The 12,486-nt window shown below is 47.5% G+C and overlaps 1 protein-coding gene across 3 annotated transcripts in view; it reads right to left on the bottom strand.

Moving 5' to 3' along the window:
* The window catches only part of Smco4 (single-pass membrane protein with coiled-coil domains 4), a 51,025-nt gene that overhangs the window by 18,028 nt on the left and 20,511 nt on the right, over positions 1–12,486 (bottom strand). For all 3 annotated transcript variants that reach the window (XM_021207900.2, XM_029543737.1, XM_029543738.1), the window contains exon 2: positions 1,388–1,464. The gene's annotated coding sequence lies outside the window, so the exon portion shown is untranslated. The remainder of the gene's footprint in view (positions 1–1,387; positions 1,465–12,486) is intronic.

Raw genomic sequence — 12,486 nt, 5'->3', positions numbered from 1 at the left:
CATTCTCAGTTACAGCGTCACAGGAGGCTGGATGACTTCTCAAAGCAAATACTCCCAGTAACAGAGTGCCGGTTGCCAGTAACACAGTGCCGGTATCAGTGAAGGGCCGCACAGCTTACACCTTCAGGCTCTGTACAGAGAACGCCTGCTCAGCCCCACAGACAACTGGTATCCAAACCAGAGGAAGGCCTTCTGAGAGAAGAACCGGAAAGGTCAGCCTATTTCAGGAAACAATGGTTCATTGAAACTGCATCCTGCTCTCAAGCTAATCTGCCTCCTTCTGGACCACAACCTGGCCTGGCGCTGTGGTGTCTGTTCTCCAACTTCCCCATCACAGGACAAATCAAATGTCAGTTGACAATCTGCTTTCTAATTAAAAGTTGATTTTCTTTTTTTAGAAATTCCATTTAGCTGAACAATGCCACATGGCAAATTCAGTGTGCAGCGCCACCTTGATTGACAGGATCATTTGCAATTATTTTAAAAAGGAAAAAGAAAACATCATCAGATGCAGCAAGATCAAGTTGATTAGACACTGTCTTCCAGTTGACGTATGAAGTGTGCCCGTGCAGCACTCATAGGCAACAACTTTACTTCTAGCATTTACATAAGGCCCAAGTGGAGAGGCCACTTTCAATGCCGAGTGCAAGGGATGAGGAGATGGACTGGATACTGGCTGTGGAGGAAAGGTGCCAGGCTGGCAGTGGAGAAACAGCGGGGTATGCAGAAAGGCAAAACTCCCCGAGAGGAACCTGAAGTTGGAAAGGGTGGGACCCAAGCAGCCCACGAGGAACTGAGAAACCAGATGATCTCTACATTGACTCGTGGCCTCGGAGCAAGCCTTGAGCTTCTGAACTTGTTTGCTCACTCACAGTGAAAGGCTACCATCTGCCTGCCAGTCTCCCAAGACAGCTGCGAGAAGGAAAATGGACGCTGTGTGCAAACAAGCAGGTAGGTACTCTAGACCCAAGGGACTGCTGTGGCTGTGGTCACCAAGGAAGGGCTAGGACTCGTCCACCAAGGTACAGCAACCACGAAAGGTGACTGGATGCATCAGAAGCTTGCTTCTGTGGATACGCAGCAGGAGAGATGTGGATAAACAGCTGAGGAAGGGCACCGTCTGGCTAGTGGAAAGTACAATGTTCTGTTAGGGAGACAGCTACGTGCAGCTGTTTAGTGAGTTGCCTAGAGGCTCACAGGGACACATGTGTGGGCACAACCTGCAAGTTTAAAACCTCACCTCTGACCCCCTCCTGTGCAACCTTAATTCAAAACTAGTCCCTGGCAGACACCTGAGGAAGGTCTTCGATGAGCAAGAGGAGGCCCAGCAGAGAGGGGCATGTTGCCATCCCCCCAAACATGAGTAGTTTTTTTGTTTGTTTTTTACCTTTTCTTCAAACTCAGGAACCGCCGCTTCACTGATGTCAGTCAACTGATTTCCAGTCAGCGTGACCTGAGTTATTCCTGTTGGGAAATTAGAAGTGAAAGTGTGAGATATCTGGAGACGAGCTACCCAGCCTGACTCCCACCTTTACTGAGAAGGCAGACAGCCACTTCCTTCCCCAAGCAACAGGTGAAGGGCGACCAGTGAGCTGCCCTACCTATCGCAGAGACCCAGCCCCAGCTGGGGGCCTCCTACCAACACTCCCAGCAGACTGCTGAGTTTATTCCCTGCATTCCTGAGACTCCTCAGCAACCTTCTGCCAACTTAAACTGGTGTGAGGACATTCCTGTTTCCTGTAGCCAACAAGTCACTATTGTAAAATAAAAGACCCGGGGCCGGACAGGGAAGGAAGTGGAAGCAGAGAGTGAAGAAACAGGAGATTCTGAAATAAAAACATGGGGAAAAGAAAAGAGGGGGGAATGGCACTGTCTCACGGGTATTCAAGGAAAAGGACCCAGAATGCAGAGCCAAACATGGTTCCTAAAGCCCCAGAAACATTCGAGATTAGTATGCCCCTCCCCCACTTCAGGGAAGCCGGGCATAATAAGGGCGGGGCCTGTAAAACACCAACAGAAGGGTTCCACTGCAAACACGGGCCAGGAGAACCTGAGAAGAGTAACTGAGTAATGGACCCCCAACTCAAAGCTAACGCCTGACTTTAATGCACTGCTCCTCCTGCTTTATCAATGTTCCGTCTTAGGAGTAAACATCTGATCGGCCACTAGGGTTCTGGTTTGGCTGTGGCTAATTCTGTTTCTGGTGTAGCCTGGCTTACTGATGTGGCCATCAGTCTTTTGGTGGCTCAGACAGGATGGACAGTCTGACGTGAATTCATTGACCTGATGGTAAACAACACTACTTTATATATCTCCCATTTTATTGAATGTATACACAGAGCCATGCATATACATATGCATGCACATGTACACACACATACATATGTACAAATACATGCACACTTACACATAAACACACACATAAGAACATCCCTGACTTTTGGCCAGTTTCTACCGCTTGCCATATTTCTGCTTTAGTTGTAGTGCTGGTGAATCAGGAGTCACACTCACTTCAAGAGCCCAAACTCCCATGTGTTGTGGAGCAGACTGGTAAGGCTGTGAGATTAAGATACTGAAGGCAGGATTAGGAAGCAAGCCTGAAAAGAGAAGGCAGTCGACTCTTCGGACAGCCACAGACGTCAGATCAAGGCCTCCGTACTCCACTGGGCAACGTAAGAACTGGAGTGACCTCACTGTTCTAAGGCAATGACCACTCAGAAAACAGTTTACATTGGCTCCAAAACTGCCCAGGCAGAAGAGTGGGCTAGAAATCTGAATGAATAGCCTTCAGCCGCAGCAGGTCCACTGTCTACTGAAGTTGGCTTACTGGCTGCCATGTGCCCAGCTACTGTGCCTGGGGAACAACTCAGTGGCCCAATGATTTCGGGTATTCAGCTTTCATGAGCAGATGCCGGTGGAGTAGGTGACAGGGACAGCAGCTGGCCTGTAGAGTAGCTCTGCTGCCCGCCGATCCTTGTCTACTTATCCCCAGCAGCAAAGACTCTGCCCCGCAACTGCTTCTCCCAGGCCTCAGTTCCCCAGCCAAAAAACAAAGAGGGTGACAAGACTTACACATGGAACAAATAATGCTCAAACCAGTGCCACCTGCCACCAACCCTGTGTGGCAGTGTAACAAAGCAAGCACGGGGTGGTTAGAAGCCTCATTTTGTTGTCTAGAACACAGACTGACATATGAGCTTTGATGCAAAATGCCACCAAACGAGGAGTTTAAAGCAGCAGAGATTTATTCTGAAACCAAGAAGGCAGTGTACACACACTCCCTACAGAGGTCCTTCCTCCGGGCCAGCGCCGATGGACAGAGGCATTCCTTGGCACCTCTGCTCCCATCTCCTCACTAGTCATCCTGAGCCTGTGAGTTGGCATTTGGGGTCTCCTAAGCCATGATGATTCTACCCCAAGGTCTTCCTGTTGGCCAAGACTCCCATTCAGCCCCCAAGTGGCTTGGTTATTACTGAATTCCTTTCAGGCAAGTTATTGGATTTACTGTACCTTCATATTAATCACAACTGGGGAGAATAAGCCCATCCAGTTTCCATAGCCTGAGCAGCACTGTGGCAAATGGGCCTCTGATGTGGGCCCTGGGACCATGCTCAGAGCCCCACTCTTCCTCCGTGACCCAGAAGCCAGGATGAGGGTGGCCCAGGCTACAGTCTGTGATCACTGCAGGAAAGGAAAGGAGGCAGGCAGCTGGTTCTCGGTTTACACGGCTGCCCTCTCCCCATCCCTCGGGACCTCACATGGCTTTAGCACAAAGCTAAGTCCATTGGTTCTCTGTTCGAGAACCACCAAGCAGAGTTTTAAATGTCCAAGTCTGGAAACAAAAACAAAACTACAGACTGCAGTCACCCTGCAGTTAGTGTGTGTTCTCTGTCACCCTGCAGTTAGTGTGTGTTCTCTAAAACACTCATCCTCACAGACTTTACGAACTCTCTGGAAGCCTTCAGGCTTTGAAACGAATGGAAAAGGAACTCGGAGACATAGCAGACCAGGACTCTACTTCAGAACAGAAGGCCACTGGTCCCTCTGCAAACCCACACCCCAGCCCTGACAGCAGACAACTTCAGAAGAGTCAGCAGTCTACATTTTAGACTTGGAAGGGCTAGTGACCCACAGCTGATAGGCCCACAGGCTCTCTCAGCTCCCAGCTGCCGACAGGAACTCAGCAGGTGTGAGCCTTCTGGAAGGCCTCTCACCACACTGATTAAAGCTAAAAAAATCACATTCACCCTTTGAAGCCACAATTCCATTTCCCAAATTCTACAGTAGAAAACAGAACTGACACAGTCAAGGACATCCACAGCAGCCTTATGCGTGAGGTAAAAAGCAGAAAGACTTCTTGCCAACAAAAGGAAATTATTGGGTAAATAAATGTGGTTGACTCAAAAAATATTAAGCTACTAAAATAAAAAATCATGTTATGCAGAATTTTTAATAAAAACAACTGCAATAACAGCTAATCCTTAATTGAGCTAGGCACTACACTAAGCATGTAAAGTAGTGTAATACACACACACACACACACACACACCCTCACCCCATCAAAGGCTAAACCAACTTGGGCATGCAGGTGTTTCATTTCAACTTCTCAATCAGAAAATGACTGGCCTCGAGAACCAAAGTTCTCGTTCAAGGTAATCTGGCATGTGTGAGAGGGCTCTGGGATTTGAGCCCACACAGGCTAGCCTCAGAACCCTTCTCACAGATCTGAACAAGAGCCTTAGAGATGACAGGCCCGATCCTGAGAGCTGCGAATGGAACCTCATGTGAACAAACACTCTGCAGATATTATCAACAACCTTGAGATCAAGCCAGCACAGACTCAGGCCAACAAAGGCCCGGGAGTGGGAGTAAACCTCGTCTGGGTAACTTAGCGAGAGCCTTTCTCAGTATTAGAAACACAGTTTAAAAAAAAAGGGGGGGGGGGAGTCTGTGGATACAGCTCAGAAAGAGTGCTTGTCTAGCATGCCTGGGCGTGGGTTCAAATCCCAATACTGCAAATAAAAACCCAGCAGTACTCTGAATGAGCCTTGAATGCCACGGCTAACAGAAGCAAGGGGTCAACAACTAACCCTCCAGGCAGCTGGGGTCAGTCCTGCTTGCACCTGAATTGGCACTCAGGTCTCTAGCCACACACGCTGTTTAGAGCCACTCTGACAGGTGGGAAGACAGACGTTACAGCAGTTATAAGAAACCCATGCAAAGCCCGGTAGTGTGCTGCAACCAACGCAGGAGAGAAAACAGAAATCAAAATTTACACACAAGGACCTTAATTATGCATACAAAATACATGCAAATACAAAATATTTTTAGTGATTATCCCTGAATAGAAACTTGTTTAGCACTATGCTTTCTTATACTTTTTCAATTTCTATAATTAGCCTGAGTCAATTTTTACAAAGAAAAGTAAGGTTTTTAAATTAGCAATTCATGATATTTCTGCAAATCTAACTCAATCACAAAGACTAAAAATCAAGCGGTCCAAAGTTCCCTAATTATCATCTTAATTCAAACTCAGGCCACCACCTATAATATCTCACACGCCAACACACCAACAGGACAAATCCAGCCTGCTGCCCTGGAGGTTGGCTCAGCCTGGAATACAGCTGGCATCCTCATCTGGACCACAAGGATGCCAGCAGCGATATCCAGAGAAGGGCCTACGGGCAAGCCAGAGCTTTAGAGGCAGGGTAGCAGAGAACAACAGATTTAGTGTGACCGGCCAGTGTGTGCTGGTGTCTCCAACTCACCCCTCCAATTCACGGTGTATTAGTGCTTAGAGATGTCTAAATATATGGGGCCAAGCAAGAATGCCAGCAGTCAACTTTACCATCTGGTAAAAAGGAAAGGCCAGGGCTGGAAAGGCTTCTTCCAGAGAACTCAGTTCCCGGAACCCATATCAGGTTCACAACTACCTGTGACTCCAGATGCAGGGATTTTCAAGAGAAAATCCAAGGCCCATGATTATAACCTGAGGATACCCTGAGCCGTGCCAGCAGAGCAAGTCTCACAGCTTCACCTGCACACAGCTTGAGATGTTTTCCATTCCACAGTTTCCTTCCTCCACTAAAATTTTACAAAACAAAAAACACATACATTCGTGAACTAAAAACCTGTTTGAGCATTCCCAAATCCTTCCATACTTAACGCCTGGTGGTATATTACACACACAAAACAAATAATAAAGTAAAATAAAATAAAAATAAAATAAAGCAACCCCTGGAACCCTGGGATACCATGCTAAGTGTTCCATCTGTTCAAACACCAGCTATCCAGCCCTTACCTTAAAGAAGAGAAGGTGGTGGTGGAGGTGGAGCATGAGGAGGAGGACGATGATGACATCTTTCTTATACAGCCCAGGCCCACTTGCCTGGGCATGGTGCCGGCCCACAGTGGGCTGGGCCCTCCCACATCAATCATTAACCAAGCAGTTCTCCACAGACACGCCCATAGTGTAATCTGATAGGGTTAATTCCACAACTGAGGTTCTCTCTCTCTCTCTCTCTCTCTCTCTCTCTCTCTCTCTCAGGTTAGCAACTGAGATGAAGCACCAGGCAACAAAAGCTCACCAGGTGATCCTGAGACAGGACGAATGCGGAAGCCTTGAGACCACAATAGCTTTCAGTTAAGTAAACAATGCCACTCTTCTTACTAAATGTGCTGTGCTGGAAACAGTTACTTCATTAGGAACGTGAATCGGGCTGGAGAGACACCTTGGTGAATAAAACACTTGCCACACAAGCACAAGAATAGGAGTTTCCATCCCAAAAGCCCACATGAAGCTTGGCAGCCATGATCCTGAAATCCCAGCACGGAGAAAGGAAAGACTGGCAAGCCAGCTAGCTAGACTAGCTGGAACTGGTGAGCTACAGGTTCAGTGAGAGGTCCTGCCTAAGTAAATATAATGGAGCATGATTGAGGAAAATACCCACCATAAACTTCAAGCCTCTATGTGCATGCCTCTCCATACATGTACAACACTCACACCCTCACACACATGTATAACCATGTATAGACACAGGTGTGCAAACATGCATACCACCCATGCACAACTGTACAATGGATGTCTAGATATTATGAAATTTGCTTGTTGTTATATTTAACTTAATAAATATTCTAATTCATTTCAAATTCTAAGGTATAAGTGTTTCTAGACATGGTTTGTATAAATCAAAGGTATTCAGATGGCTTAATTGGGGAAAAGCCTTTAAAACAGAAGGACTGGCTTGGACCCCCAGAACTCAAGTACAAAGCTGGGTACAGTGATGGTAGATAAAAAAAAAAGTGGGTGGTAGATAAGCGGATCCCTGGAAGCCTGTGGGTGGGCCAGCCTGACCAACATGGCCAAGTCTAGACAATGACAGATGATCTTAAACTAGAAGTTAGCAGGAACCTGAAGACCAATAGCCAAGGTTACCCTCAGGCTTCAGGAAAATCTCATCCATTTTTGAGACTTAGAAGAGTCCTAAAACCAAACACTAGTCCAATGCTGTGAAGGTCAGGGAATGGAAGAACAAAGGCCGACCAACACTGGTGGGCACTCACAACTGATCTTCCGAGAGGCAAGCAACAGAGGTGCACTAACTCCCACAATTGCCACTGGCAGACTGGCCAGTGAAACGAAAGCGCGCTGTACCCCACAGATGTGTGATTCTAGGAATAGATCCGACGGGAAGTCAAACTGCAGGGCACCAAAGGCCCGTTAGTACACCCTAAAAAATGAAATACAAATTTCTATAAAAGAGCAGAAATGGGGAAATATTAAAGTTTAATGATGGAAGAAATAAGAAAAGCCAGGGCTTGCAAAACAGACTTGTAACCAAATCCTGCAAAGTGAAAGAATTCATGGCAACAAAATGCAAGGCTTGAAATCTCTCAAAATGCACAAATCAAGATGCATTTCAGACATCTGTGAAACAAAATTACAGGAGCCAGTGGGGAGCAAGAAAGTGGAAAAGAAAGCTCACTGCTGCAATCCCAGCTCTTGGGAGGCAAGCAGTGGGACCAGCAAGAGCTGGAGGCTAGCCTGGGCTTCAGGGAGAGCTGGAGGCTAGCCTGGGCTTCAGGGTGACACTGCTTCAAAACCAAAGCCAGACAGAGGATAGGTGGGTAGATCAGTATGCACAGACAGACAGACAGGCAGGCAGGCAGGCAGACCTAACCAAAGGAGACAAATGGGAAGGACAGACAGTGAGGAAAGGACACTGGCCTCTGTGGCAGAGCTTGACTGTGGGCTGCAGCCAGTCTACACACACTGCACCCCACTTTTGGAGAAGGGAAAGGAGGAACAGAGAGGGAACATTTTCAGAGTGAAGGATCGCTCCACAGAGCCAGGTCTGACTGACCTCCTGAGCAAGATGTCCCCTGGGAATTATCTGCTCATTCCAACCTAGAGTGCATAGGGCAAACTCTGAGGCAGCTCACACAGCTATCTACTAACTCTCAAAGGCTCCTGATGGAACACAATGGCAACTTGTTCAAGCTTACTGGGTCTCAGTTTCCTCTTCTCACAATGAGGGATCCATCACCTCTCGTAGGAGGGTGGGTGGAGATGCCATAGCAGGGTGGCACTGTGAGCCCAGTCCGGGCAGGGAAGCAAGCCTGAGATTATCCCTGCAGCTTCTACTTCTGGGCCAAAGCAGAATCCAGGGTTTCCAGTCAACACCTAGTGTAGGCCAGAGGGCTCCCAAGGCCAGTGGTCAAGGTTTCATTTCAGAATTCACTAAGGTCTTAGATACAGAAAAGGAATCTGAATGGGTTTGGCCAGGATCATACATGCCCAGTTGACGAGAGCTGCCCTTGACCAAGGCTGGAGTCTACGTGGCCTTTCTGGTGCCAGGCAGCCTGCATCACAAAGGCATTCTGCCCAGCAAGAGACCCAAGACATGAAAGGTTAAAGAAACAACTGGCTTCCTGGACAACAGGATAGCTAATACCAGACACCATTCATACCTCATTCACTGCCATGTCAGGATCACCTAGATGTGAGCTGACAGATATTACTGCTCACTTGCTCTTTTGTGTGTGTGTGTGTATGTGTGTGTGTGCACTTGAGTGCCCATGTGTGTGCACATGTGTATATGTGTATGTGTACACACATGTGTATGGAGAGGCCAAGGGTGAATCTCCGGTGTCTTCCTCAGTCAGTCTACACCTTGTTTTGTGATACATGGTCTCCTATGTCTGACCCAGAGCATACCACAGTGATCTGCCTTTTTTTATGTTGGTACTAGAATTCAGACTCAAGTCCTCATGACCACATAGCAAACACTTTACCAACTGGGCCACCTCCCCAGATCTGAACTGCTCTCTTGATCTAAGGTCTAAGACTTTCCCCAGACCCCAGCAGAGTGGAAAGCATGCCTGATGGATGTGGATCAGAACCTCAGCATCCAGTTAGGGTAGATGTTGAGAGGCCTGTAAACAAATGAATAAAACCCAAAAAGACTTTGACTGCATCAACAAGATAAAGACAGCCAACTAAATGGATCCTGGAAAAGCCAGGCAGGAAGATGATTGAAGACTGTTTTGACAGAAATGATCAATTTGACTCTTCCCTTTTCTTTAGCTCTGTATTATTTCTCGTATTTCTTTGGCATGCTTTTGTCCCAGTACCTTCAGACAGACAGTAAGTGAACAGGAAACTTTCTTTATGGCTGTTTTAAGCCAACTTGTAATGGTAGAAAGTCACAAAGAGGCCCAAGTCTGAGGTCACCAGTACAGATGGAAAGGCCCCAAGGTCTTTCAAATCGCGGTTTATCTAGATGATAAAAACCAGTGGGTAAGAAAGACAGTCAGCAGAGAGGATCTAGGAAGCAGGCAGAGACCAGAGGCACAGGGCCTTGTCACCACAGACTGCATACTTTTTGACATGAATGGGCTCTTTAGAGATTCCCTGAAGAAAGGCACCGCTCAATCTGCACTTTTCGAAAGTGAGGATGGATGTACAGGGCTCTGTCACACAGAGCCACTCCAACTTGTACATTCACACAGGACATACTCACAAGCACACAGAGCCTGCACTGGAACGGTGGCACTGCCTGTGACCCTGGGCCAGCTTTAAGGTCCCGAGATGATTTCCCCAACTGTCCAGCACTGACAACCCTAGCAGCGCCGTCCTCTGTGCTGTCGCTGGGGATGGGTTAAGTCAGTGCTCACAAAGCCCTCACCACGTCAGCCGTGGCTTACAAGACCATTGTTACACTTGAGTCTCACCATCTAAATCAGCCTTAATCATGCAGAACCTCCAGCACCTTCCATCCCACCTCTTCCTTCCTGTATCTTTGAAAAACTGATTTCAGAATCTAGCAACAAGAATAATGGCCTAAGTTTTGAAACGCTGGCTTGAAGCCAGGGGTGAGTGGGAACAGCAGAGCCCACAGGTCTTGGTGGGCACTAGTGAGGGACAGGGAACGGAAAGACCATCTCAAGTGACTGCCACAGGTCTTGGTGGGCACTGGTGAGGGACAGGGAACGGAAAGACCCTCTCAAGTGTCTGCAGAAGTGACAGTACCATTAGTTGGTGATCCAAGAAGGGGCAAGTTCAGCCTATGGGGTCAGACGAAGACGGTACTTTCCCCCCACACACACCACTGTCCCCTGCACAGAGTAGCATCCAACAGCAAGAGGCTAACTCTCACAAAAACTAATTGATTTGGTCCTAAATATCACATTCAGATGCACAGTTAGTTTCTACAGTCACACCCTTATGTTGTTCCTGAAGCCACCATTTTTACTGCAGGGGTTACAACTGTCAAGCATTGCCTCACAGCTAAGGACCTATGTCAGGTTCTGTCATCCTCAGCCATTTCCACTGTGCTGGTAACACAATGACACTCAGAACAATGCAGTTGAGTAAGCAGTCATGCCAGCACTGAACCCACTTAACTCCAAAGCCAAATCCACATGCAATTATTCTAAAATCTTAGCACCATTATCCTTGCTGCAGAGACATGGAGAACACCCTGTCTGACTTAGAGATGGCATTCTCTGCTCCCCAGGACATAATTAACTCAGAAAAAGCCCTCTTTAGGCTCACAAAAGGCCATAATTTATTAAGAACCACTCATTCACTTCCTACAAATACATAGGTCAGGTCAAGCAACTCCGGGATTATAACTTGAAAGATTAACTGTGCTCACAGCACAATTTGTTTAGAAAATTAATGATATTCAGGGCAGTGGATTCATTAGTGCCAGGCAGTTAATAAAACAATCGTGGAAGTTGAAATGCCCCCCTCATCTCCTGTTATTGTCACTATGAGAAAGGCAAAGCCCAGGGAGTCACTAAAGGTCATAGTGTTTACTGTCTACAACTCTTGTGTGTGTGTAAGCCATAGAGGAAAAACTTCTGTTCAGCTGGGGCAAGAAAGGATGTAGCTAAGAGAGAAGAAACAGCGAAACCTGTACGCTCCCTGATAAACCTTGCTCCCCACGGAATTCTTCCTTTACCAGATCCAGCAGGTGGACACTAACCATAAAGCACTGATGGTAAATAATCAACCTTCCACAAGACAGGAGCTGAGATGTTTGGCAAAAACAAGATGAGAAAAGAGAAGTTCAGTGGACTCAGCTGCCAACAACATTATCCCAGAACTAGACAGCCCACTCCGCCAGTGTGGACAGACCATAGAGAAAGCAAAACTGTTTTTTTTTCCCCAATAAAAGTGACTCCGCCCTCCCACCTTTATCACCCTCTCCTCACCATGGACCAAGGGAACCTTCTTTAGGCCTTAATCAAGCTGCAGTAGTGATGGTACCGTGAGAACGAGACTGTAGGGGGAGGGGCGGGGCGGGTATGGGTGAGTGCGTCTGTGTGCATGTGTGTGAGTATGTGTGTATATGCGTGTGTTCGCGCACATGTGTGTGAAGGCACATTCATGTGTGCCTGCATGTGTGTGTGTATGTGTGTGTGTGTGTGTGTGTGTAGGTGAGGGGATGGGTGTGTGTATCTGCCTGTCTAACTGTGGTGCACAGGCTGTAAGAGCTGATCTCCTTGGGAAGAGAGACCAAGCAAGGCACTTGGCCTGTCCTCTTCCTTTCTTGGGTCCCCCCTCCTTTTTTAACCAGGCCAACCTTGATCTCTGAATCCTCCTGCCTCGGTCTCCCAAGTGACAGGGAAACAGGTATTCGTCTCCATGCCTGACTCCCTGCTCCCTTAACTGATACCCATCGGGCTTTTCGTTTGACTTCAACGTTCTGGAGAACCGGCTGTGTCAGGAACAGTGTCTTACAGATGGTCCTTCACAGTGTCACATGACTATGGGGACTTCTAGAAGTCTAGAAGTCAAGGCACTTTCTACCCTTTTCTCCAAGGACTAACCTAAACCATGGTGGATGGCTGATGCCTACCCTAGGTCTCTAGCTTTTGCTCCTCTCCAGACACAGCCTATTCTCCCCTCACAACCAGAGATGAAGATGGCTGTCTGTTAAGCACTTGCAGCATGCCCAACAATTCCCATCCATTCTC

Source organism: Mus pahari, chromosome 10 (genome assembly GCF_900095145.1).
Source record: "Mus pahari chromosome 10, PAHARI_EIJ_v1.1, whole genome shotgun sequence".
Classification (NCBI taxonomy): domain Eukaryota; kingdom Metazoa; phylum Chordata; class Mammalia; order Rodentia; family Muridae; genus Mus; species Mus pahari.
The sequence above is the reverse complement of the archived record's forward strand: the minus strand, read 5'-3'. Positions and strand labels throughout refer to the sequence as shown.